At 36.9% G+C, this 26,430-nt stretch overlaps 1 pseudogene; it reads right to left on the reverse strand.

The window, feature by feature from the left end:
• Positions 1-20,925: 20,925 nt before the first annotated feature.
• On the reverse strand, positions 20,926-25,462 carry LOC120251635 (annotated as a pseudogene).
• Positions 25,463-26,430: the final 968 nt, after the last annotated feature.

The following is a 26,430-nucleotide window of genomic DNA, read 5'->3' on the forward strand; positions in this document are numbered from 1 at the left end:
CTGCTCATATTGTGTGTATTTCGTTCTTTGGTACATCTTGATAAGTGTTTGTTTATATATATAAACAAATCTAATTTTTATAAGGCACATCAATGATGCCGAGTGTGCATTGATTATAGGGGACTTAATGATACAACAAGAAAGGATAATTTTCTTTTGACTTTCATTGATCAGATATTGGAGCACCTTGCTAGCCATATGTATTATTGTTTCCTTGATGGCATGTCCGATTACTTTTAAATTCTTATTGCACTGGAAGATCAAGAGAAGGCTACATTCACATGCCCTTATGGTACTTTTGCATATCGGAGGATGTTGTTTGGACTATACAATGCACCAACAATGTTTCAACAATGTATGACAACTATCTTTGATGATTTGGTGAAGACATTATGGAGACCTTCATGGATGGCTTCTAGATATTCGGTGACTCCTTTGAATTGTCCTTGGAGATTTGGAGAGAGTTCTTGTACAATGTGAAGAAATGAATCTTGTTCTAATTTGGGAAAAATACCACTTCATGATGCAGAAAGGGATAGTTCTCAGCCAAAGATCTCTCAGGGATTAAGGTGGATAAAGTGAAGATTGAAACCATCAAAAAACTACAACCCCAACCAGTATTAAGGCGATTCGAAGCTTTTTAGGGCACACAGGATTTATAGCCGTTTCATTAAGGATTTCTCGAAAATATCTCAGTCTTCAACAAGGTTTCTTGAAAAGGATGATCCTATTGAGTTTGATGGGGTCCTTGGCCACTTTTAATTTGTTAAAGGAGAGACTCACACAAGCACCAATCATGATAGCACCAAATTGGAATTTACCATTTGAGCTCTTGTGTGGCACCAGTGATCACGCTGTAAGTGTAGTTTTGGGGCAGAGAAAAACCAAGCATTTTTAGCCAATCAATTGCGCTAGTAAGACTCTCAACAATGCTCAAGAAAATTACACTACCACAAAGGAAGAGTTACTCTTAGCAGTTACACTCTCAACAACCAAACATAATTTTTGCATTTGATAAGTTCAAGCCATATCTTATCTTATCTAGAGTGATTATCTTCATAGATCATTCAGCGCCTTCGCTATCTCATGAATAAGGTTGATGCTAAGCCAAGGCTGATCATGTGGGTGATATTTCTATAAGAATTTGATGTGAAAATCAAGGATAAATGTGGTGCTAAAAATGTAGCTGTAGACCATTTATCTCGACTAAAGGGAATAGATGAAGAGAAGTCAAGAAGTTGAGAGATTAATGACTTATTCCATGAGGAACATTTATACAGGGTCCAAGACATGGCACTGATGGGAATACCATGGTTTGCTGATTTTTCCAATTATATTTCAGGAAGAGTGCTACCAAAAGGGCTCATGTTTTAACAAAGGAAGAAATTTTTGCCTATCTAAAGGATTATTTTTGGGATGATCCACATATCTTTTTTGAGTATGTGCAGATCAGGTGGTGTGTAAGTGTATGCTGGAGAAGAAAGATGGAAAACCCTAGAGCATTGTCATTTAGGGCCTATTGAGGGCCATTATGCATAGAATAGAATAGCTGAAAAGATTTTGGTTTCGCATTTTATTGGCACACCATAGTTAGGACACTCATAATTATGTACAGAGGTGTGTTAAATGCCAGAGGATGGGAGGTCTTTCTCGGTGTGATAAGATACCTCAAAACCCAATACAATTTTGTGAAATGTTTGATGTTTGTGGAATTAGTTTTATAGGACCATTTCCGAACCCCAAAGGTAATGAATACATTCTAGTCATTGTGGATTATGTGCCAAAGTGGGTAGAAGCTCAAGCTTCACCCACGAACAATGCTAGAAGTGTGGTCAGATTCCTCAAGTGGCTTATTACTTGCTTCGGAACTCTGTCAATTACCGTAGGACTCATTTTTGTAACACCCAGCTTGAGAAAATTCTAAAACATTATGGTGTTACCCATCGGGTCACAACACCATAGCACCCTCAAATAAGTGGATAGGCGGAGGTCAAATGATACACTTTGGGCATACCGTTCAATATATAAAACGGCAAATGAAACCACCCCCTACAAGTTGGTGTACGAAAAGGCATGTTACCTCCCTGTAAGACATGGGCTATTAACTTGAGCATAAGCCATAAATTTTGACATGTGGAATCAGGGGAACAAAGAAAGCTCCAGTTAAATTAAATGGATAAATGGCAATCAATTGTGCGCATGATGGTTGAAAGTGCCACACCCTAGAAAGCGAGCACATAACTCCCCAGCTGCAAGTGCACGGGTCATCAAGTAATAAACCTCCCGCGCAAGCACGAGAGGGTCATATTCCCTAGGGTCCCAAGATCTGCTATTACTTCCTCATAGGTATCACTATCTAGTCTACCAAAGAGAGATTATTGTATAAAACACAAATACGAAAATAATTTAAAAGAAAAACTATAAACAAAATGGACAAAGGCACACCATGCTGGCTGAATGAAGATAGCAAATGGCAATGAGCACTAGAGGCCTCGGGCGAGGATTCCCTCTGGAGAAGAACAAGTTAGGATGAATTTAGGAAATTGATTACTAAGTTGGCTAGGTTTGGTCCGCTAGACTTGAAGTCGATTACCCCGAAACCTCCGTGGTGTAGCCCTAATCCGATATGGGTTCCTTCATCCCGAAGATATCCATACGATGTCTTTGATAATAAGGAGGCTTTCCTAGGGTAATTTTAATGCTTGCTCTCATCTAGAATCACCCTAAAACTCACGGAGAGCTACCAGCATCCGGAACCACTAGTGTACCGGTACATTGAATCCCCCTTCAATCTATGTGGATCTAATACAAGGTCGAGTCCCTCGCATCCAACTACAATCGACAAGATAAATCACAGAGTTCTCATGTGATTCACTACAATCAAGTACACATTGAATGAAACCAAGCAACAAGCCAACATTCATTCATAAACAAAACCATCATCCATGCATACAAGTTCTCCTCTCAAGGTTCACCAGATGCCCGGTGGCCTTTGGTGTATAGTTCAATATAACAAAGAGAGAATACAAAAGATGATTAATGACAAAGCTCATAAAAACTCTCTTAGATGTAGGCTAGAAGGTGGTGACAAGAGCTCGTAGGATGTTCTTCCTTGAGTGTGACCTTCTTCCCGCTTGAGTTCTTACTTCTTCAAATCGCCTTCCAAAACCCCTTCTTCGGCCGACGAACTACTCCGGTAATGGTGGTGGAGAATGATGGAGATGATGGTGGAGAAGTGTGGAGAAGATGGTAGCCAAAGACCCTTCCAAAGAAAGTTTTTGGAATGCTTTTATAACTTCAAAACCAAGTTCTACCCGTGTGTGTGCGGCCACACACCTCTTTGTCTCCTCTGTGCGGGCTACACATTGGCCACACAGTGTTATAGTGAAATTGCTACAGTGATTTACTACAATAACCACTGCTACATTGATCAATACCTGAAAATCCACTCATTTTTTTCCTCGAGGCTAAGGATGTGTGTGAGCTTCAATAAATTCTTCGATTTATGCAAACGAAGCTCAATAATGCTCTTGATGATCCTCTAATGTCCTAAAACAATAATAACAAATAAAAAACATAAAGGGCATTGGAGTTATAGAAATATGCATGAAAGTGCATAAAATATATATAATAAAAGTGATGTATTCAGACACTTATCAAATACCCCCCTACTTGAGCGTTTGCTTGTTCCCAAGGAAACAAACATGAAGAACAAGAGAGATTGATAAGTGGCTAAATACATAACCTCTAGCTTAGATGTATGTATACAATAGTAATGGTAGAACTCAAGACACTAAGCAACAACCACTTAAGAAATTTCATGCATTCAACGGAAATAAGATGATGTGTGTGTGGGAAACCCATCTATTTCAAAACCCTGTAGTCCAAGTTAGGTAAAGTAAAACCCTAAGGACCAAGTCTCGATGCAAATCACACCACTTAGTAAAGTTTAGCCATGAAATAGTAGAAAACTCCCTAGTGGACTCTCAAGGTATTTCATTCTCTTATCCAAACAACCCTCTGCCATTTTTTTTGGGACTAATATGAAATGCAAATCCATTTTTGTTTTGCAAGTTCATATAAACACGCTCATGTTTTTATAGCTTCTGGCTGGAGGCACACTCTGGTTTCCTACAGTAACCATTGTTGCAGTGAACAGTGCCTGAAAATCCGCTCTTTTTTTTTTGCCTAGAGCCTGAGGATGTGTGTGAGCTTTGATAAATTCTTTGCATTTATGCCAAATGAAACTCATTAATGCTCTAGATGATCCTCCGATGTCCTGAAACAATAATAATAAATAAAAAGAGTAAAGGCAACGGAGTCATAGAAATCTGCATGAAAGTGCATAAAATATATATAATAAAAGTGATGTATTTAGACACTTATCAATGCACATGAGAATACAAAAATTTACAAGGAATGGATGAGCTAATGGAATAACTAACACATCAGACGCAGAAAAATTTCAAGGAAATGGATCAAGTCCTCCTCTTCAACTCACGCCTCCATTTATTCATAGGGAAACTGGAATTAAGATGGTATAGACCATTCACAATGACTCAAGTGCCACTTCATAGGGCCATCGAGATCACTCATCTAGAAATGGATATAGTCAAGGTAAATGGGCACGGATTAAAACCCTGTATTCGAGGTGACTTTCATGAGGCAAGTAAAGAGGTCTTCCATCTCAAGGAGCCCTCATTAGTGTTAAAGTATGTCAAGCTAGTGATGTAAAGCAAGTGCTTCTTGGGAGGCAACTCAATTTTTTCATTTATTTTAGAATGTTTGTAATTTTTCATTCAATAAAAGGCATGCGTTGAACATCTATTATTTGATCATCTTTGCTATTTAGTTTTCATGTCAAAATTTGTGTTTTGATGTTGGTTTTTGACTATGGGTGTGTGCAAAGTGTATTTCATATGTTTTATAGAGTTTTTGGTTGTGGAGTTGCAATTTTTGTTTTATTCTACAGACATACATGGCCAAATACCCTTTGCCTCATAGAAAGTGGCCGAAACTGCAACTAGGATGGCATAAGGGTAACCACATGCCCATGTGAGTGCCCCTGTGCCTCTCTAAAGCCTCAGATGGACATGTACATGCTTGTATGAGTACTAGTGTAGCAATTTTTGGGTAGTCACTAGGCCATAGGGGTTGTCACACGCCCTTATGGAGACCGTGTGCCCTGTAGAGAGTCATAGGGCCATGTCTCAAGTCACATGGCCGTGTAAGGCATGAATATGAGGGGTTGTCATGACTCTTTAACACTACTTGATGCCCTTTCATCTTCAAATGTCTCTTATTTAAGAGGCTCACCTCCTCAGCTCCCACAACCATTTCTTCACCCTTTTTTATGGGGTCCTAAGACTTCCCCCGACTTCATCATCTATTTTTTGCATCATCCTCTTTTATATAAGCTATAACCCCTCTCTAGCACATCATGAGTTTTCTTCTTTGAATCTCTCCATGATTTCTGGTCTATAGCATGTTTTTCAAGTAGAAAACATCTTTGCATCCTAGTATAGGGAGATTTATGGATGATTTTTAAGTTTGTGATCAAATCCATCAATTTTTGGGAGGATTGGGTAGCTACACGGCCATGTGCTCGACAGTATAACTTGGGAAGAAGATAATAAGGATCACACAGCCGTGTGACCCATATACAAGGCCACATATCCCTCTCAACAGGATGCTTTGATTAATATTTTTTGTTTTTTTTTTGTGGTTTCTTCTCATGAATGGCCCCACACATGAAGCAAGTGATCCTCAAGTGTAGCAAGCACACTTGAGAGCCATCTCTGCTCGAGGAATTGTAGTTCACAATGGCGGAGCACCAAGAGCAATATGAGCTTCTTCGATATCTCAAGTTTAGACATACTTGAGTGATAGATTGGAACACTCTTGAGGCTGTCGGTTTAGATATCGAAATTCTCAAACTTGTCACTGTTGAAGGACGGGATCTCTTATTTTCCATTCACGAGCCTACTTATATCATAACCTCACATTAGAGGTTCTTGCTTCCTTCAACTTTAAATTGATAACTGTAGACTTTGCTCAAGAGGACCTCATTCAGTTCTGTGCCTTTGGCTAGTACTATAGTATGAGCCTTTCTGAATTCTTGGTACTTATGGGATTCTATAATATGGACTTTGTCCACACAGAGGAGTGTGAGCAGCTTCTCATCAATTATCCTCCTGGGCTCTCGCCCAGTCAAATTTATCACGCCCTATGCCAAGGCTTGCAGTATGAGCCGAGTACTTCCAAAGCCACGATGTTGTCGCTCCATCTATAGGTACATTCATGCTCTCCTTAATTAGCATGATAGTCACGTGTCATGGAGATAACACTAGTGTATTAAGTTACCATGACCTCCACTTCATACATATTATGACCTATAGTAAGCCTGTATATCTTGGCCGTATTATGTCCAACTACATGCGCAACCAGAGCGAGTTGATAACTATTTGTGTATAAATATTACAAAGTGTACTTTTCTTACATTGAGAATCACTTTTATCAGATTTTATAGCTCATTCGTGTGTACTTGTGTTCTTTTGTGCATTTAGGGTTGTGGAGACAAGTTTGCAAGAAAGATAGCAAAAAATAGATCATGGACGCAGTTGTTGAGGAAACTCTTGGACCGAACAAGGATCAAGACACAAGTTATGCTCATAGATATGTGGGTGTGTGCCAACCTCTAAAATGCTCAAGTGAATATACAAATTGGAGGGGCACAAAGGTAGTCACACTCACATGTTCCAACTTGTGCAACATTATCAAGAGCTTCATCAATGTACTTGAAATAAAGACGCGATGTGATCTACTGCATTGTTGTATGCCCAACCCAGCGGCCTCGATAAAAAAAATGAAGTCGAGAGCATTGTAGCGAAAGTACTACAGCAGTTTACTGCAGCAAATCAGTATAGCAAATCACTATAGTAGTTACTGTTCATAGCGCGTAGGAAAATAAAACTTGGAAATCCACACAGTCATGTGGAAATTCCACATGCCTGTGTGGATGCCCGATTTCAGGCCTACAAATACCTCTGAGGGTTTTATTTGGGGATCTTCTTCTTATCTTTTGCCAATCTTTTGGGGAGAGCACGGCTAAGGTATGGAGAGGTTTTTGCTGGGATTTAGGAGCGGTTCTACTGCATTCAACATCGATTTCCTTTGGAAGAGAGCTATTGGGGGAGCTTTCGTCAACATCAATTTGGCGAGGTGTGCCCTAGGCTTGACAAAGGAGTCCTTGGAGAAAATGAGGCGGCTCCTCAAGACTATCGACATGGACGATAAGGGGGTTATCTCTATGGATTGCTTGCACTTACTTTTGATTTTATCTTTGACTTTGTATTGCTCCATGGAGAGCAAAACCCCTAGTGGGTGATTGGACTTCTAAACCCTAGGATGACTTTATTTCATTGACTTTTATTATGTTTCCTTTAATTGATGTTTTAATTAAGTTTCAATCTTGTGACACTAGGGTTGAGAATCTATCTAGGTATTCCATTGAAGAGGTAACAACTTCATTAGGATTAGACTTAGCGAGATTGAAGAGGGTTGAGAGGGTGAGTCGAGAGGTAGTGGAACGTCCCCTTTCCCTTGTGACGTGATTTATCCTACCTACACATTCCAAGAGTTCTTTGCGATTGACACACCCTTTGCGTGTGACCCGCAAGTGCACGGGATCGAAGTAATAAATCCCAGGTGAGTGATGTATCGTATCTACAAGGAATAAGGGATAGAAACACCAAGATTGCTACTTAACCTAGTGAAGATGAAACAATGATTGTGTTGATAAGATGTAATGTAGACAAAATAAAAGAAATAAGAAATAGAAGCACAAATAAGTGAGAGGAAAAGGCAATTGAGAAGAAGTAGGGTACTTGGATATTGTTCCGCCTAGGATTATCGCTTTAAGTGCAAAACCAACTATTATGCTTCCTAACTAATGCTCAATGAGTCGTGGACATCCTAAGATACACGATCCCAAACCTAAGGTCAACCGTCACTAACTCTACACTATGCCCCGGCGGAGAAATCGATCAGTCTCAAAACCTCACACTGTGCAAAGTCGCAAGAAGATCTAGGGATTCCAAGTGATAAGCCCTATTCCTATATATAGCCCTAACCCTTAGGTCCAAGCGAAAAGTCCCCTAGTCACAATTAAGCCCCAGATACTAAAGTTCACTTCAATGCTTCACTCTATCGCTCACGCAACTAAGTCCAAAGGAGTTCATCCTTTAGCACTTCATTCTATTGTGACCGTAAAGAACTCTAGAAAATGGAGGTAGGATACATCACATCGGAAGGGAGAGGGGATGCTCCGCTACCTCTCGACTCACCCTCTCGACTCTCTTCAATCTAGCTTTGTCTAGCCCTCATGGTGTGTCACTCATCCACAAAGGCTACCAAGATGGACTCTCAACCCTAGTGTCACTCTAAGGGAGAAATCATTCAACAAGCATTTAAGATTGGAACTCAATTAAAGACATCAATTAAGGAAAGCATAATAAAAGGTCAATGAAACAAATACATCCTAGGGTTCACAAATCCAAGTACCCACTAGGGGTTTAGCTCTCCATGGAGCAAAATACAATCAATGATAGAATTAAAAGTAAAAACAAGCAATCCATAGTAAAACCCCTCAGTATTAATGTCGATGGTCTTGTGGAGTAGCCTTGTCTTCTCCAAAGGTCCCCTTGTCAAGCCTAGGGCACACCTCGCCGGATTAGTGCCGACGAAAACTCCCCCAATAACTATCTTCCAAGATAAATGCGGTGTCAAAGCCGTAGAACCACTCCAAAAGCCTTTCCAATACCTCTCTAAACCCTAGCCGCAAGCCCCTCAAGAGTTGGAGAAAAGATGGGAAAAAGGCCTCTCAAATCGGGTTGTATCGCGGCTGTAAATAGGCTAGAAGGAGTTCACTTCAATGCTTCACTCTATCGCTCGCGCAACTAAGTTCAAAGGAGTTTATCCTTTAGCACTTCATTCTATTGTGACCGTAAAGAACTCTAGGAAATTGAGATAGGATAAATCACATCGGAAGGGAGAGGGGATGCTCCGCTACCTCTCGACTCACCCTCTTGACTCTCTCCAATCTAGCTTTGTCTAGCCCTCATGGTGTGTCACTCATACACAAAGGCTACCAAGATGGACTCTCAACCTTAGTTTCACTCTAAGGGAGAGATCATTCAACAAGCATTCAAGATTGGAACTCAATTAAAAACATCAATTAAAGAAAGCATAGTAAAAGGTGAATGAAACAAATACATCCTAGGGTTCACAAATCCAAGTACCCACTAGGGGTTTAGCTCTCCATGGAGTAAAATACAATCAACGATAGATTTAAAAGTAAAAACAAGCAATCCATAGTAAAAACCCCTCAGTATTAATGTCGATGGTCTTGTGGAGTAGCCTTGTCTTCTCCAAAGGTCCCCTTGTCAAGCCTAGGGCACACTTCGCCGGATTAGTGCCGACGAAAGCTCCCCCAATAACTATCTTCCAAGAGAAATGTGGTGTCAAAGCCGTAGAACCACTCCAAAAGCCTTGCCAATACCTCTCTAAACCCTAGCCGCAAGCCGCTCAAGAGTTGGAGCAAAGATGAGAAAAAGGCCTCTCAAATAGGACTGAATCGCGGCTGTAAATAGGTTAGAATCTGGCATCCACACGTTAGAATACGCAAATGTGACTGCCTTTGTGCCCCTCCAAACCATGTGATTGCTTGAATACATAGAGTTTGCCACACATTCACGTATCTTTGAATCCAACTTGTGTCTTCGCGTTTGTTTTTTCCAAGATTTCATCAAATAGTGCATTTATGATATACATTAGCTTCTTTCTTACATATTTGGCTCCACAACCCTATATGCACCAAAGTAACACAAATACACATGTATTAGCACTAAAACTTGATAAAAGTAATGCTCACGCAAGGAAAGAATACTTTGCATTCTTAACACGCGAGCACTTATCAGGGTCATGATAGAGTGAAGTGCTAAGAGACAAACTCCACTGGGGCTTAGTTACGCAAGCAACAGAGTGAAGTGTTGAGTAATCTTTAGTGCTTGGGCTTAATCATGATTAGGGATCTTTCGCCTGGACGAAAAGGATTAGATCTATATTAGGTAATAGGGTTTATCACTTGGAGTCCCTAGAGCCTCAAGAAATCCAAAACAGTGTGAGGTGTTGAGAGTATCCCTTTTCCAATAGGGCATAGTGTAGAGGGTTAGTCACAGTTGACCTTAGGTTTGGGATCATGTGTCTTTGGATTTTCCACGACTCAATAAACTTTAATTAGGAGGCATAATAACAGTCTTGCACTTAAAACAATAATCCTATGGTGAGTATTGTCCGGGTACCCCATTTTACCATTAATTACCTCTCTTTACTTCTCTTGCTTGTTCTCTTTCTCTTTTACTTTTCTTTGCATTAATACCTTGAATCAAATCACAAATTGGTTTTCACTTTAGCTAAATAGCAAACTTTGGTGCTCTGAACAACTATTCAATGTGGATTCAACTATCCACTCACCGGGGTATTTTATTAGTTCGACGACTTGTGTACTTGTGGTACACACACAAGGGGTATGTCACCAATATAGACGTGTGGGGATATTGTTCATTGTAGAAATGACCATTTTAAATCGAAATCGTGAAACTAAACCAGAATTGACCCAAAAAAAAATAAAACCGAAACAGGTAAAACCGTAACATCCTAAAAATGGAACCTAAACCTTCATACAAGGTTCAGTTCCAATTTCATAATTTGAAAATTGTTCAACGGTGGTTCAAACTGGTGATTCTATCGATGGTTCAACAAGATTACATTTTGGTGCTTAAAGTTTTGATTATGTTAGAGTGTTTGACAGTCAATTAAATCAGTTGAAAGAATGGACGGAAGCGATTGAGAATGTTTGAGATGGATCTGATGGTTAAGATTGCTTCATCAGGATCTATAGCATAAGTTCGAGGTAGGGGATAGGTTAAACGGCTAGTTAGCCAAGTTAAGGCACGTGTGTATATGAGTCATCACTCAATGTCAATATATAGCTTAGGTTTTAGTTTATGTAAAATAGTAACATAGAAGCATCAATGGAGTTTGTATGATTGTTCTTTGTTCTTAATGTTTAGTAACTCTTTTTGAATACTTTCTTCTCTATTAGTTCTATGTTCTTACTCTCTGATTTCCAATAATGGATAATTAACATTTAAGCTTTGATTATTTTAAAGTTTAGATACAAACATACAACAATACACAAATTTCTAGTCTCCAATACTCACTGTACATTCCTTGACAACAACCTTTACTAGTGCTAGGTTGCTAGCCTTCCATCGTGCTCGTTGAGAACCAATGCACCCGAGGTTGCAAGTATTACATTGTTTTCACAGTGAGTGCAAAGATTTCAATTTGAAAATAAATTCTCTATTCCCAACTTGCGTGTGATTGGTGAGTAATCCTTGCTGATGCCATTGTTAATCAGTGTTGTGATACACCCCTTGTATGTGTTCGCAAGTGCATGGGTCATTCAAGTAATAAAGTGTACCCAACGGGTCAAGTAGTCGAATTCACAAGGAACAAGAGTACTAGAAATAACTGAAACATCGTTATCTAGCCTAATAAATAGGATGAGTGTGTGAATGATCAATTTCACAAACAAGAAACCTACGAAAGAGAAGTAGGCAAATAGAGAAGTGGAGAGGAATCAACCAAGATAGATGGAGTACCCGGATAATGCTCCCCTAGGATTTTTAAGTTAAGTGCAAGACTAACATTACGCTTTCCTAATTGAGATTAATAGAGTCTTGGAAATCCAAAAGCACATCGATCCCAAACCTAAGGTTAACCGGTGACTAGTCCCCTGCGAGATCCCGATAGAGAGAAAATTCTTGACGCCTCACACCACATATAACTGCTTTGAGTTTTAAGAATTCCAAATTATAAACCCTATTCTTAAAAGTAGATCATATCCTTTGGTCCAAGCTAAAGATCCCTAATCTCATATGAGGTCCCAGTAGAGAGGATGCTCTCGACGTCTCACACAGCATATGATTTCTAAGAGCATTTGGGATGCAGAGATAGAGTAAATCAAATTGGATGGAAAAGGGACGCTTCACTACCTCTCAACTCACCCTCTCAACCCTCTTCAACCTTGTTAAATCTAATCCTAGCGATGATGGTCTGATAAGTGCAATTCATATAGATATTTTTATATACTTTTCATGTATTTATCTTGTCTTTAAGCGTTTATTTGTTGTGATTCGATGCTACTATGGGTATTATTGTGTATTTGTGTAGGAAAACGAGTTCATGTGTAAAAGAATAGGATTCGGAGTAATTATAGTATGAAAAGAGGTCAAAACACAAAGTTATAGGCAAGCACGATCTGAGCATGACCGTGCTCTTCCCCCTGATTTTCCCAGGTGAATTATGTATCAGGCGAAGCATTGGCACTATAGCAAAAACACTGTATCTAAGAGCTGTAGCAACTCACTATAGCACAAGTCTGGAGAGAAAGCATGGTTTGTGTACTCCTTGCATGACCTTGCTCTATGAAAAGCAGGGGCGTGCTTATTCTAAATTTCTGATTCAATCGCTAAGACTTTCCTGAGATAATCAAGGGGAGAAGCATGGCCTAAGCACGACCGTGCTTACCCCGAAAAACACTTTTTAAGCCCAGATCTAGGTCATTTGGAAAGAATTATTCTTCATTCTTCTTGGGAGCGGCTGCCATAGTCTTCCCTTTCACATTTCTTGGGCCAGAGTGAAGCTATGGTGCAAGAGCGCGAGTGGAGTGGAGCTTAGACGTTGGGACTTCATTAGAGCACCGTCGGAGTGGTTGAGAAGCAAAGAGGGGAGTCTTTTATGGCTTCTATTTCTTTTATTTTCCTTAGTCATGAGTTGATTTGTAAAACTATGAGGGGCTAACCATTCTCTAGTGTCCCTGATCTATGAAACTTGGTTGCTTATGTGTTATGTTGATTTACTTGCGTTTAATGTCTATAGAGTTCTAGTGTATTCTTGTGTGAAATCATATGTTTGCATAAATTGATGTGTTTGATCTGCACAGTTGCTTAGGTAAAACTTGATGTGTAGAGTGTCATAGTTGTAGTCGCCTTGTGTGATTGCAAAACTTGATGTGTATAAAACCCACAGTTACCTTAGCAAAACCTAGTGTATTTGAGAACCATAGATGCAACATTGAGTTTGAGCACACACACAAGGATCTTAGGATGTGCCTGGTAGGCATTAGAAGCAAGTCCATACACATTTCTCTAGGGGATTAGTCTAGGGCATTACTCTATCTCTGTGTTTCTCACCTAGTTCATTTCTAGCCCGTATCTATCATCTTTCCCTCTTGTTGGTTATCTAGTTATCACACTTACCCTGAATTTGTGATCCGATTAAACATTAGAAGATCAACTAGTATTAGAAGTCCAGTCCATGTGGTTCGACAACCCTACCCCTCACGGGGTACCACTGTATTACTTGTGCGTGACCTGTACACTTGCGGATAGTGCATCATGGTCACTTGTCAGTAAGATGATTAGGTGTAGCTCTCAACTCTAGTGTCACTCAAAAGGGAAAGCAATCATAAATCACACAAGATTGAAACTCAAATGAATAATAAATTAAAGGAAACACAATAAAAGTCAATGAAACAATAAATCATAGGGTTTACATGTCCAAGTATCCACTAGGATTTAGTTCTCCATAGAGCAATAAAATATACAATCAATCAATAAATGAAAAAAAACATGAAAACCATAAAGAAAACCTCCTTTAGATCTGTGCTGATGGTCTTTAAGGGATGCCTCATCTTCTACAAGAGTTCCTCCGATAAAGCTAGGGCACACCCCTCTGAATCAATGTTGTCGATGACTTCCCTAATGGCTATAACAATGAAGGAATCCGTGATAGCTCATGAAGAAGCACTCTCTTGAGTGCAAAGACATCCTCTCCAAAACCCTAGCCGACTTCACCCCAAAACTTGTGGCAAAAGATGTGAAAACCCTTAGTTGAGCGGTATTTTAAAGATGAAAATTGGGGTTCCACATGGCCTCACCACGTCCTTGTAGAGGATGTGTGAATTTTTGTCAGGCTACTACAGTAAATCAACTATAGTGTTTCCCTGTAGTACTTTTGTTTTCTATAGTACTCATCTACAATACTCGATAATTTCCTGTGGGGCCACACTGCCATGTAGAAGAGTTTGTGGAATTTTATCGATCCAAACGGTTGAGATAATTCCTGAAAACTGCTCCCAAGATGGTACACACACACATGACTGCTTCCATGTCCTTCTAACATGTCAGTTGGCTTCTAAAATCTCAGGATTTGGTACATATGCGCTTGTAGAAGATCCAACTTTGGTGTTCACTCTTGAAGCTTAAGAAATCATCTTAAAAACATCTCCACAACCCTTTCTTTGCTTCTTTCTCATCAATTCCCTTCACATGCTCTAATTGCACAAAAGAATACAAAACACATGCTATTAATGGAAATATCTGAATATAATCATGCTCAAAGTGCATAAAATATGTGATCAAATATATGTCAAACAAGCACTTATCATGCTACTCCTTCATGCAACTCCAAGCTTCAACAACTTCATTGCCTAGTCCCGAGTGATCCTTTTTCATTTGGGGTTCAATATGTATATCTTCAGCCTTATCGTTAGTAAAATCTATGGTTTTCGAGATGTGGAGAGTGCACGGTGGGTGTTTGATAGTTTGCGCCAAAGACCCACAATGACAAAACGACTCTTGTTTTGGCTTTGGATGTGTAAAAGGAGAAGAGGGTTTGACACAAATGTTCTCATTGCTACAGTGCTGGTTGGATTATACTATAAAATGGGTTATGTTGAAAGTGCACATAGAGTTCTCGACAGAATATCTATTAGAGATGAGGTGTTGTGGAATGCGATGATTTTAGGGTATTCTATTCACACTCAAATTATCAATGCTAACATTCCATAATTGACCCGTTGCTGGCATCAATGGGTCAATTTTGGACCGTTCCCACAATTGGCCAACCGGCCAACAAGCCAAAACAATGGTAAATATGACCATTGTATTTGCTTTATTTATTTATTTATTTTTAAAATTCACATCTTCCTCCCTAGCTATAAATACCTCACTTCACTATCCAATTCCCTCACACTGAATTTCTCTCAATTGCTAATTACTCTCAACCTCTAATTCTCTCTAGCACTCATATACTTAATATTTTCAAAAAAAAAAAAATGGCAAGCTGGGGAAGTGGTTTTGGTGAGAGCCGTGAGATATAATATCTTGATCTTGACCACAATATGCCAACAGAACATCTAACCCAAGGAAGTGAAAGCAATCTACCACCATCATCACAACCGGGAGGGGAGGCAAGTGGGAGAGACTCAAATTCCAACATCTTCAAAATTCATTTCAAAAAGACGGCAAAAAGAGATTGCAAGTTCAATGTTTCTTGTAATTATTGCAGTAAAGTTTACAAATATTCAAAAGGAGGTGGCTATGGGACTTTCACCACACATTTGCAAGCAAAGCATCCACTTAAGGTCGGATTGAGTAAAGGACAATCTCAAAAGACCTGGTTTGCTTCTCCTTTTAACTCTACTCAATTATTTCATTATAATGAAATGGAATATAGAACTAGATTATCTTCAATGGTTGCTATTGATCATTTATCTTTTAGCTTTGATGAAAATTGGGTTTTACTAAGTTTTGTCAAAATTATGTAAATCCTAGTTTTAAAAAAGTTTCTAGAAATACTTTGAAAAGACATCTTTTGCAATTATATAAACAGCGTAAAAGTGAATTAATACAATATTTTCAAAACAACAATTTCCATGTTTCTCTTCATAGTGATATTTGGAGTGATCATTGGTGTGAACATTCTTATATGGGTTTAACTTGTAGTTGGATTGATGAAAATAATGTTTTACAAAAATGATTACTTGCATATAGATGTTTTGATGATAGGCATACCACCGAAAATATATGTAAAATGATTTTGGATATTTTGCAAGTATATAGATTGGTTAATAGAGTTTTTTCAATTTCTTTTTATAATCCATCGGCTAATACCACTTCCATTTTCGAGTTGAAAAGAACTTGTCAACCAAATTTTAGTGGAAAATTTTTTTTCATATACATTGTGCATGCCATATTTTAAATTTATGTGTACAAGATGCTTTGGCTAATGAGCTCAATCAACATATATCTCTAATAAGAAAAGTAATTTCATATATTTGGGTGCATCCACAGGTTATGAAAGAATGGGGAAAGTTTTGTAAACAAAATGGAATGAAACCAAAACATTTTTCAAAAGATGTTTCTACTCATTGGAATTCAATATTTAAATTACTTGATCAATATTATGAGTATAGAAATTTATTGTGTTCTTTGCATTTACTTATATTAAACAACATATACTTTTGCCAACCCGATGGGATGTTCTACTATTTTAGATACTTTCCGTGTTATTAATGATGCTACTCATACATCTAGTAATGTATACAAACCAACTTCTCATCAATTTTTAATTGAAGCCATAAATTTTAGTGGTGCTTTAATGGAGGGACTCAAACATCCTCCTATTTATGATGCAATTTATGGAATGAGAGGAAAAAAATAGTTGAGTTATTATAAAGCTATCCGTGATATTTATCTTACTACTATAGGTTTTGATCCTAGATGTAAATTTGAAGGTTTAATAGAGATGTTTAACACTTATTATTTTGATTTGTTGGGGTTTAATGATGAAGATATTGATGTAAGGTTAATAGTTAGTAGAATTAGAACTTTGTGTAATGAGTTATGTGAGGCATTTGCTTCACCTTCTACTCATGATAAAGAAGCGGAGCCTCCACTACCTCCATCCTCCTCGAAATTCACAAATGGGGTAGTAAAATTTTAGAAATGAGGAAAAGGCCTAGAACATCCAACTCCTATACAGAGCTGGAAGTTTATCTAACAACAGTTTTTAAATTTGGCGATGATGCAAGTATGAATTTTTTAATTTTGGAATGGTGGAGTAAGCACATAGAGACTTTTCCTACTTTAGCCAAGATTGCTAGCCAACTCCTTGCAGTTCCCACCTCAACTATCATAGTTGAACAAACATTTAGTAATGGAGGCAACATTTTAGATGAAAAATGATCAAGGTTAGATCCTGAATCATTGGAAGCTCAAACTTGCCTCGATGATTGGGAAAGAGCTAGACTATGAAGTCAAGATGACCTTATACACTCATCATCATCAGATGAGTGGGTAAATGATGGCTCTAGTACAACAACGGCAGCTTCTAGTTCCAACTCCTCTGATAATGAAACAAGCAATTAGCCATTGCGAAAATATGGCAAATGTGTATAATAAAAATAAAAGAACTACGTGAGCTTCGATTCCTTGAGAGGATATGTAGGCAACTTAATATAATTAAGTTCAAGCCCTTTATTTTTTTATTCCTTCTCCTATTGTACTTTTTTTGCAAATTATTGTTATGAATTAATACTTTTATTTTCATAAAATATTGTATTAAATTAAATCTTGTATTTTTGTGTTCATTTTAATTTAAAATATTGGATTATTTAGTTTAACAGAAAACTGAAATTCAAAGAATAAAAAAGAACTGAACTGTATGAACCTTCAAATCGGAACCTTTAAACCGAACCGCTAAAATCTTGCCAAGCGGTTTGGTTCCGGTTCAAGATTTCTATGAACCAGAATTGGTGGTTCCTGAACTGTGGCCACGTCTAGTTCGTTGGGCCATATATCAGCCGTCTCATTCGTGGGATGGGATTGATCGAAGTGGTCTGAGACATGGAGAGGGTGAGCATGCCAACATTGCTTTGGCTACTCTTTGAATGATGGCCTTGATCCATCGATGTAGCTCTGGCGGATACATTTTGATTGAGACTTCGGAGGACGAGTCAAAGTAAGAGGAGGACGATGCACTTAAGGATACACCAACTACCCCCACATAGTCACATCACCATCTGTCATACCAATAGAGCCGAGGGACCACATGTAGATCTGGAGGCACTGCAAGAGCCTAAGCAAGTAATAAGTGTATAATTGAACAAAATTTTATATAATTTTATACACTTAATTGACATGTATTAGGGCATTTATTTGGAAGATGTTGCTTAGCATGGTGTAAAATGTGATTTTAGGTAACATACAGTGCATAATGAGAGGAGTGAGCCAAAAGAATTAATGTTGAGACAAAACAAGGAAAATATAGCTCTCTTGACACCAAGAACAAGGGAAAAGGCCAGATAGAACACCTTACGACACCCTTACGGGCATAACTTACAGCTGCAAGCCTCTTTTAGAGAATCTTGCGAGCATACTTATGCCCGTAAGCATGTACATAACTACCAAATAGAGGGACTTACGGGCAGGACTTATGCTTGTAAGCTGGGCAGAAAGGCCCATCTAGTAGGAGCATATATGTCCATAAAAGAAGTTACAAGCACCATCTAGATGAATTTGCAGTCCAGCACTTATGGTCGTAAGCTAGACCGTAACATCAAGATAGAAGACCTTACAAGCAGAGCTTACAGTTGTAAGATACCCTCAAGACACGCAACCCATCATTTCCAGCTCTTTACAACCTTATTCTTAAGCTCGTAAGGCGTTCATAAGTCACCTATAAGTAATTAGGTATAAAAGATTTTACTAAGGATTTTTGGGGAATCTTTTAGCAGCCAACTAAAAGAAGAAAAGGAGAAAGGTTCTTAAATGTCTCTCCAGCAATCCAGCAAGGGGAAAGCCTCATCCACCATCCTTTAAAAGAAAACCAACTTGTTGGTGTTTGGGCATGGATGGAACCTAGGGTTTATATTTTTAATTGACATTGGTTAGACTTTGGAGCTTTTATATTGATTAATTAATTGCAATTTATTGATGTTGAGTTCGATTACATGTTTTAATTGTCTTGAATTCTATTGTAGCATAAGCCAAGGATTTATGATTGTTGTACTTGTTGACAAATTAATCGAAAGATCCACCTAGTATAGACATAGCACAATTAAAGGAGATCATGAGTCCGCCTAAAAATAGGGCACTTTGGGGTTTAGATTTCTTCCCCCATGATTCTCGTAAGCTTGTTGACATATTATTCCGAGTGCATTGCAATCATAGAGAGCAAGCATTAGGAAGAGATTCCATGCTTGGTTTGAATGGGATTAGGATCAATAGCCTTGACAGAGGGATTAAGTATTCATTGGATCCTAATTTTCTCGAGATAGAATTCACTGAGAGTAATGCAGTCATAGGGTAGCCTATATCAACACCGTATGAGATTAGTTGTTGTTCATCATGAGAAAGGGGGCATTATAAATTAAGAATTCTCTCTGCTTAACTAGATTGCAAGATCTTGTGCAACCTTATCCAGAACTTAACAAAACCCTAGGGAAGTCTATGCCCGAACACCCTTCTTTCATGCTTGTTTTGCCATATTTCTACTTGTGTTTTTTAGTTCCTAGTATTATTCAACATTTATAATCCACATCTTCGATTAGGTTAATTGATGGACTAGAATTAGTACTAGTGTTCTCTAGTTTCTTGTGAATCAACAACCCTTCGTCATAGCACTCTGTACAACTTGATCGGCATGACACTAACATAATGAAATGTTGACAAATTTATAATAATTGTTCGTAAGTAATTATTAGTTAATACATTTTGAAAATTAAAAAATATATATTTATGCTAAGTAACTTTAAAATATTCTCTTTTACCAATTTTTTTTTATTCCAAAACAACAAAGAATTACATAAAGGGTATTGTAATAATTTTATAGTTCATTGTATTGTACTTGTGCAAATCAAACGAAGAACAACACAAATAATTTTGTGTTGTTCTTTAAATATCAAACAGAGCACAGGACAAGCACTTGTGTTGTACTAGCACTTGTATTGTGTTGTACCCTTTGTACAAATCAAACGGACCCTTAGAGTTGTATAATTTGCTTCACGAGAGTTTCTTGAAAAATTTTAATTTTTTTTTAATTTTCCTATTACATTTAAGCTTTAACAGTTGAATATGATATTAATAATAAAAAATATTTAATTCTATTGATTAGTTTGCATTAAATGTTTCATTAGATACTTCAAACTAATAATGTATAATCTCTTTGAAGAGAGCTCCAAGGAAGATTTTTGAAATTTTCTTTAAGAATTTCACTATTATATTTAGGTCTTTATTTGTTTGTATTAAATATGATATTAATAATGGTGAAATATTCAATTCCATATATTTGTTTGCATTAAATGTTTCATTAGATATTTCAAATTAATTATAATTATTAAAAATATATTTTTATTGTATCCGAAAATGTATACCAACAATTTGTGCATTGTTTGGAGTATAGTTAGTAGAATCAGCTCAAACATCAAACGCTTCTATACTTTGGGGACCTAAGTTAAATGATCCAATTATCGAGTCATTTGAGTAAATGCTATGTTAATAAAAATATTTTTAAATATTACTTTAGAATTATAAATTATTTTTAATTACAAGATATATAATATATAATATATTATTCATTACTATTTTTAGTTATAGTATAAATAATTTGAAGGGAAAAACAAATTGTTAATCAATTTTTGTTTATATTAATAAAGTATTAAATTTATTATATTTATTTATTTACACAATAAATATCTATCAAACCTTTTCAAACCAAGATATGTCAACAATTTCCATTGCATGGAGTTATTTAATTATAATATTAAAGTTTTTATTACATATCCATATACAATATTACCTCAAAAATCTTAAAACAGTAAAAACCATTGCAAATAGAGGAAATCTGCCTAGTGTTAAATGAATTATTACTGTAAATCTATATAAACCTGTTCAAATTTAGTTAATTAACAGCTAAAACTTATGTAAACCAAAATGCAAGAGATAAACCAAGAAATTCAAGGAGAAAATGACATTATATTATATCAACTAACTGCCCAACAGGCTAAAAATTTATTTTACAAGTAATTCCAGAGGCAGGGATGCAAGTAAATCATACAGCAGCGATACATGATATGAACTATCAACAATTTTACCAGTCACTTGTTACCATCATGGCCTGGACTGGCGTGCTTCTATCTTATTCTTTCTTTTCTACGGAAAATTTCATCTCCCACACCACCAAAACTAACAAGGAGGTAGAAATACTAAATATATGAAATATAAGGCCAGTTCAAGTCACCATTACTTCGAAGGGACTTAGAAAGGGCAATTACCAAGAGGAACTTCACTTGGTGTGCATACCAGGGCCCTCTGCTGCAAATGCCTCCAACTCTGCTCCATGCTAACTTGTACCATTTCAGCCAGCATCTTCCTCGCCTTCTCAGCACGATCATCTCCATCGATTTTTGACACGATGTTAGAAACAATATTCTCAAGAGCTTCTGCTTGCAGTTCGGGTCTCGGGTATGGTGAGTTCCTCAGCAGTTTCAAGAGGGTCTGAGCTTTTGATTGAGCTTTCGGGCTTCCTTGAACTGTGAGCTCAAGAAGCCCTGGAATTACACCTTCATTGAGAATCACTTCTCTGTATCTGCAGCGATCACTCTCACACATTGTTAGAAGTGCTCCTACTGCATGTTCTCTGCTCTGAAGAGATCCCTCCTCAAGTACTTCCACCACTGTCAGGACTCCACCTTCCTCAGATGTCAAAGCATTCCTTGCCTCATCAAAACTCGATAATGATTCTAGAAGTGCACTGCATTTTTCAGCAGTTTTGGATGATTTCTTACAACTCTTGAGCAAGCTAATCAAAGGAGGGATTGGGCTGCACGGAGAGGATTGCATTGAGGTTGTCTGGGCGAGTGGATAGATTAGATAGAGCCATGACCGCATCGACCTTTGCTTGAGGGTTTCCATCGTTAAGTATCCTGACAAGAATAGGTATTGCACCTGCAGAAGCAATGGCTGGTTTGTTGATGGAAGAGGCTGTCAGAGTAAGAACCACGGCAGTGGCATACTCCTGCAGAATCATATCATCGGATTGTAAGAACCCAATAAGTGGTTCAAGTGCACCCAAAGTCCACTATTTTGATCTTGTTCCTGTCAAAGTAAACTAGTTTAGAAATGTTCATCAAAAACCTACAAGCATTGTAAAAAGATGCAGTTATATAGCCCTTTTCAACCTCCTGCAGTCAATTGTGTATATAAATTAGAAAAGAAAATTCCCACTCATACATTAAAATTTTTAAATATTTTAAACCAATCCATTTAAACAGGGGGAATTAAATTATGGACATCAAACTGCATTTGTAGATAACATTGTGGATATTTAGCTAAAAAACACAATTAGCATCAATAACTATGTTTATTAAAAGTTCCCTGCATAAAGAACCCATAAAATCCTCTATTATCGCAAAAACATAGATACCAGCCATATACAGTTCATTGTGAGATAAATATGTTCCAACCACACATTGATTTAGCAGAATATTTGTGAAGAATACTCAAATTGGTAGTTGAGATCAATTGTCGGTTGGGCTAATGCAGTTGACTGTTCATCACACTACATGGAGGCCCCTCCAGTACAAAATTGTTTATGGTGTCATTTCACTCAATTTATATTTTATTTGGTTAAATATGTAAATCGTCCTATTGCATGTAAATGAATTACTACTAAGGTCAGTGAAAGAGTCTTAGAAAGCCTCGTCTGGGAATTTTTGAGGTCATTAAAAAAAATCAGAACTGCAAGAGATTTTGTTGAAAGTACTGTGCCTTTCCTACTGTTAGGTGTGATCCCTAAGAAACAACTCAAGTGTCCCCTTCCAATTTGCTTTACTATTGTTAAGCATATGGTGTTGTTTCAGATAATAGGAGGATCCTTTTCCATTGTTCCAAAAGTACATCAATACCTTATTAGCTTATAAAAATTTTAATGTTCATAATATAATAATTTGATAAAAAAAAATTTTTTTGGACATTGACACACAAGTTTTGGACATGTATAAGAATAAAATGAAGGTGACTTCGCAAGAAGAACCTGAATAATCTAACATTGAATGAACAACAAGGATCAGGGCAATTCATTGAAAACCCTGGAGACTCCATCAGCTAATCTAATTGGCCATTATAACATCTTTGAGGATGAGGATTCAAGATCATTATCTATCTTATGATCAGCATATCCAGAATGTTTCCTGGTTCTTAATATGATAACTAATTAAACAAGAATTATGTAAATGCTACTGAAAGCAGTATGATGAGAAGATGCCCAATTGCCCATAACCTAGTTTCTTATAGGATGGTGTAAGCTTGTAATCATAGTGTAACACGAGTCTCTTTCTCATTTCATCAGATACAGCATGAACATGAGACACATAGTTAAACAAAACCTAAAATCAAAAAACTATTGAATTGAACCAAAAAGGATGAAATATATTCAAGGTGAATACCCAAATCATCATAAGAATCAATTACTCAAGATTGAAGAATACAACCACGACATACTTAGAGGAAGAGGATAATCACAGAACAGTTTTCTGCTGGAATGTCCATAAACAAGAGAGAAAACAAGAAACCCAAGAATAGCTGAACTCTAAAATCTGTCCTTACTCCACCATACATTTTACCATATATATCAACAATCTTAACAATCATAACTTCTTATAACACATATCTCAACTCAAAATATCAAATCAACAAGACACAGTCACACAGTGTTCTGAAAAATAACAAACAGCCTTATACACCTTTGCTAAATAGATCTTTACTCAAGTTGGCAATATTATATTCATCAATCTAATGCAAAGTATAATTATGGATTAAGTCTGCTAATTAATCTTCTTTAATGAGTGTGTCTGCAATGTAAGCCACCGCAGGTGCTGTCTGCAAATATCTTTGGACCAATTGCACAATTCATTTAAATGGATTCAAATAATTTCTCCTTCATGAAAACGCTGGAATTCCATATACATATCAAATATCATCCAACCTTCCCACTTACCTCATTTTTCTAATTTGACTATAACTTCATAATGGACCTAACTTTGACAAAAATCCATTCTGAAAAACAAACTTCTTTTTGACCATTAGAAGACAAAAGTGATTAATTTAAGCACATTTCACGTCCATGCCCCACTTGTGCAAATCTTTAAGGATTTAACTGATAGAAACCTTGAAACAATACCTACAAATCTAAATTATACAAGTATTATAACCTTCCTTCATTGGAAAGCAACGGAATAGAAAACTTTAATTGGCTAGAGGATTACACTGACATGAAAGGGAAACAAAAAGGCCAACCAAACCAACAACGATTGATACTTTTGGTGAGAACAAAAAAGTAAAAGCCAAGCCAATAGCTGAGATCACCACTACCTGTTCCTAACTTACGTGGACATCAATAATCCTCCTATCATTAAGCACCAGACTATAATTTGAAACCTTAAACACTTTACAGATCTATGGTTGCTTAAAGATAAAAGTCATGGACTATAAAATGACTCCTTTTAGTGCCATAATTAAATGGATCCATTATAATTAAGCATTAAATCTTCCAAGGTATAAAGAAAAGCCCTGAACTCATGATCAAATACAATGGTACTCTAGAAATTGAAGAATTAAAACCTACAATCCATGTTGGAAAAATTGCAAAAATTAAATGGATAGCATAAAAAACAAATAAGATGGATCCTTTACAATTAAGTATTAAATCCTGCATGGCCAAAAGTAGAGCCCTGAACTCAATCAAATATAATGATACCCAAGAAATTGAAGAATTAAAAGGCTTTAATTCATATTGAAAATATTGTACAAAAAAATAACTAAAAAGTAGAACTCAATCAAAGACATTAATTATATGCTAGAAATCGTAGAACTAAAAAGTGAAATTCTGTAGGAAGGCATTAAAAAAAAAAATCAGATAATCTTATTCACAAAAAAAAATATCAAATCTCATCAACATAAAAATTAACAGAATTTTCATTTTAAAGCAATCCAATGAGACGCTCACCCAAGTACTCTAATTAAACAACTCATCCAAATTAATCCAAAAGAATTTTCCCACAAAACCTATCTTCTTTCACTTGTTTCCAATGAAAATCCATAAAAAAAGATAAATTAAACCAGTTTCACATGAAAACACCCCAAATATGAAGAAAAATCTCACCTTTCGTCCTTGACGGCGAGGTTGAGAAGAGCGAGAATAGCCACCTCGCTACACTCTCGTCCACCGGCCCGAAGCATAGAAACAAGAGACTCAATGGAGCCAGAGAGTTGCCGGCGGTGCTTCGTCGACGTCCTCGTAAGCCGCCGGATCTCCTTCGCCGCCTCGATCCGACGGTTCACATCATCTGAAGAAATCCCCTCCATGATTCCCTGCAGCGCCGCTGCTTTCGCCGCCGAACACTCGCCGGAGACCTCGCCAGCCGACGAAGCCATTAACCCCTCCCCTTTTTCTTTTTGGTCTTTTTTTCTCGGCCTTCGTTCAAGTGAACTTGTATCAAGAGGTCTTATATACGAGATAACGGTCGACGATGACGGCGGTCCAACGACCGTTAGCTTGCCGTTTGTAAGAACAGGATGCTTTGACATTAAAGACAACTGAAAAAATGGAAAAGAAATTGTTTTTTTTTATATATATATAGTTTGATTTGCTGGGACCTAGTTCCAATCTCAAGGAATAGATTTGAATCTATACTCACATAAAATAAGAGCAAAAATTCAGATTTATTGATATAATATCTACAGTTACGCACATTTTTATAAAATAGTTTGTTCATATTTTATAAAAAAAAATTATCAATGAGCCTTTTAAACATTTGATTTTAATATTACTGAAATTTGATATTATATATACTCTCTTCGTTTTTTTTATCTGTCACAAATCCATGTTTTTTTATTGTTATTTTTTAACATCAAGAAGCATTTATTATTATTTTTTTTAAAATTACCTTTAACATTAATATTCAACTCTCTTATTGAAATTAAATAAGAGAGAGAAATATGAAGATATAAATTAGAGGTAATTTTAAAAAAATAACTATTTTTTTATAAAATTTTGTGAAATAATTAAATTTTTTAGTATGTGAGATTCGGTTAATCACGACAGATAAAAAAAAATAGAAGGAGTATTATTATATGGCTTCTACAATTAATTGGGTTGATTAGTTTCAATGCAACTATTGAAAAAACAAAAATTTATTGTCACCCAAAAAGAGTAATTTTAAAAATATAAAATTTTTTTAAAAAAATATGTTAAATGTTACTGTTGGATTACAATCTGACGGTTGAAATGGAGAGTGGATTACAAATGTAGTGTATTTGCTGTTAAGCCCTGAATAGCAAATACATTTGCGTTTCTAGAATCGTCCACGTTACTGATCATGATGAATGCATGGGGCCCACTATCGGGGTTGCATACCTGCATATGTTTACACGGCATGGCACTATCACTGAAAAATAATAA

This window comes from Dioscorea cayenensis, chromosome 20 (genome assembly GCF_009730915.1).
Source record: "Dioscorea cayenensis subsp. rotundata cultivar TDr96_F1 chromosome 20, TDr96_F1_v2_PseudoChromosome.rev07_lg8_w22 25.fasta, whole genome shotgun sequence".
Classification (NCBI taxonomy): domain Eukaryota; kingdom Viridiplantae; phylum Streptophyta; class Magnoliopsida; order Dioscoreales; family Dioscoreaceae; genus Dioscorea; species Dioscorea cayenensis.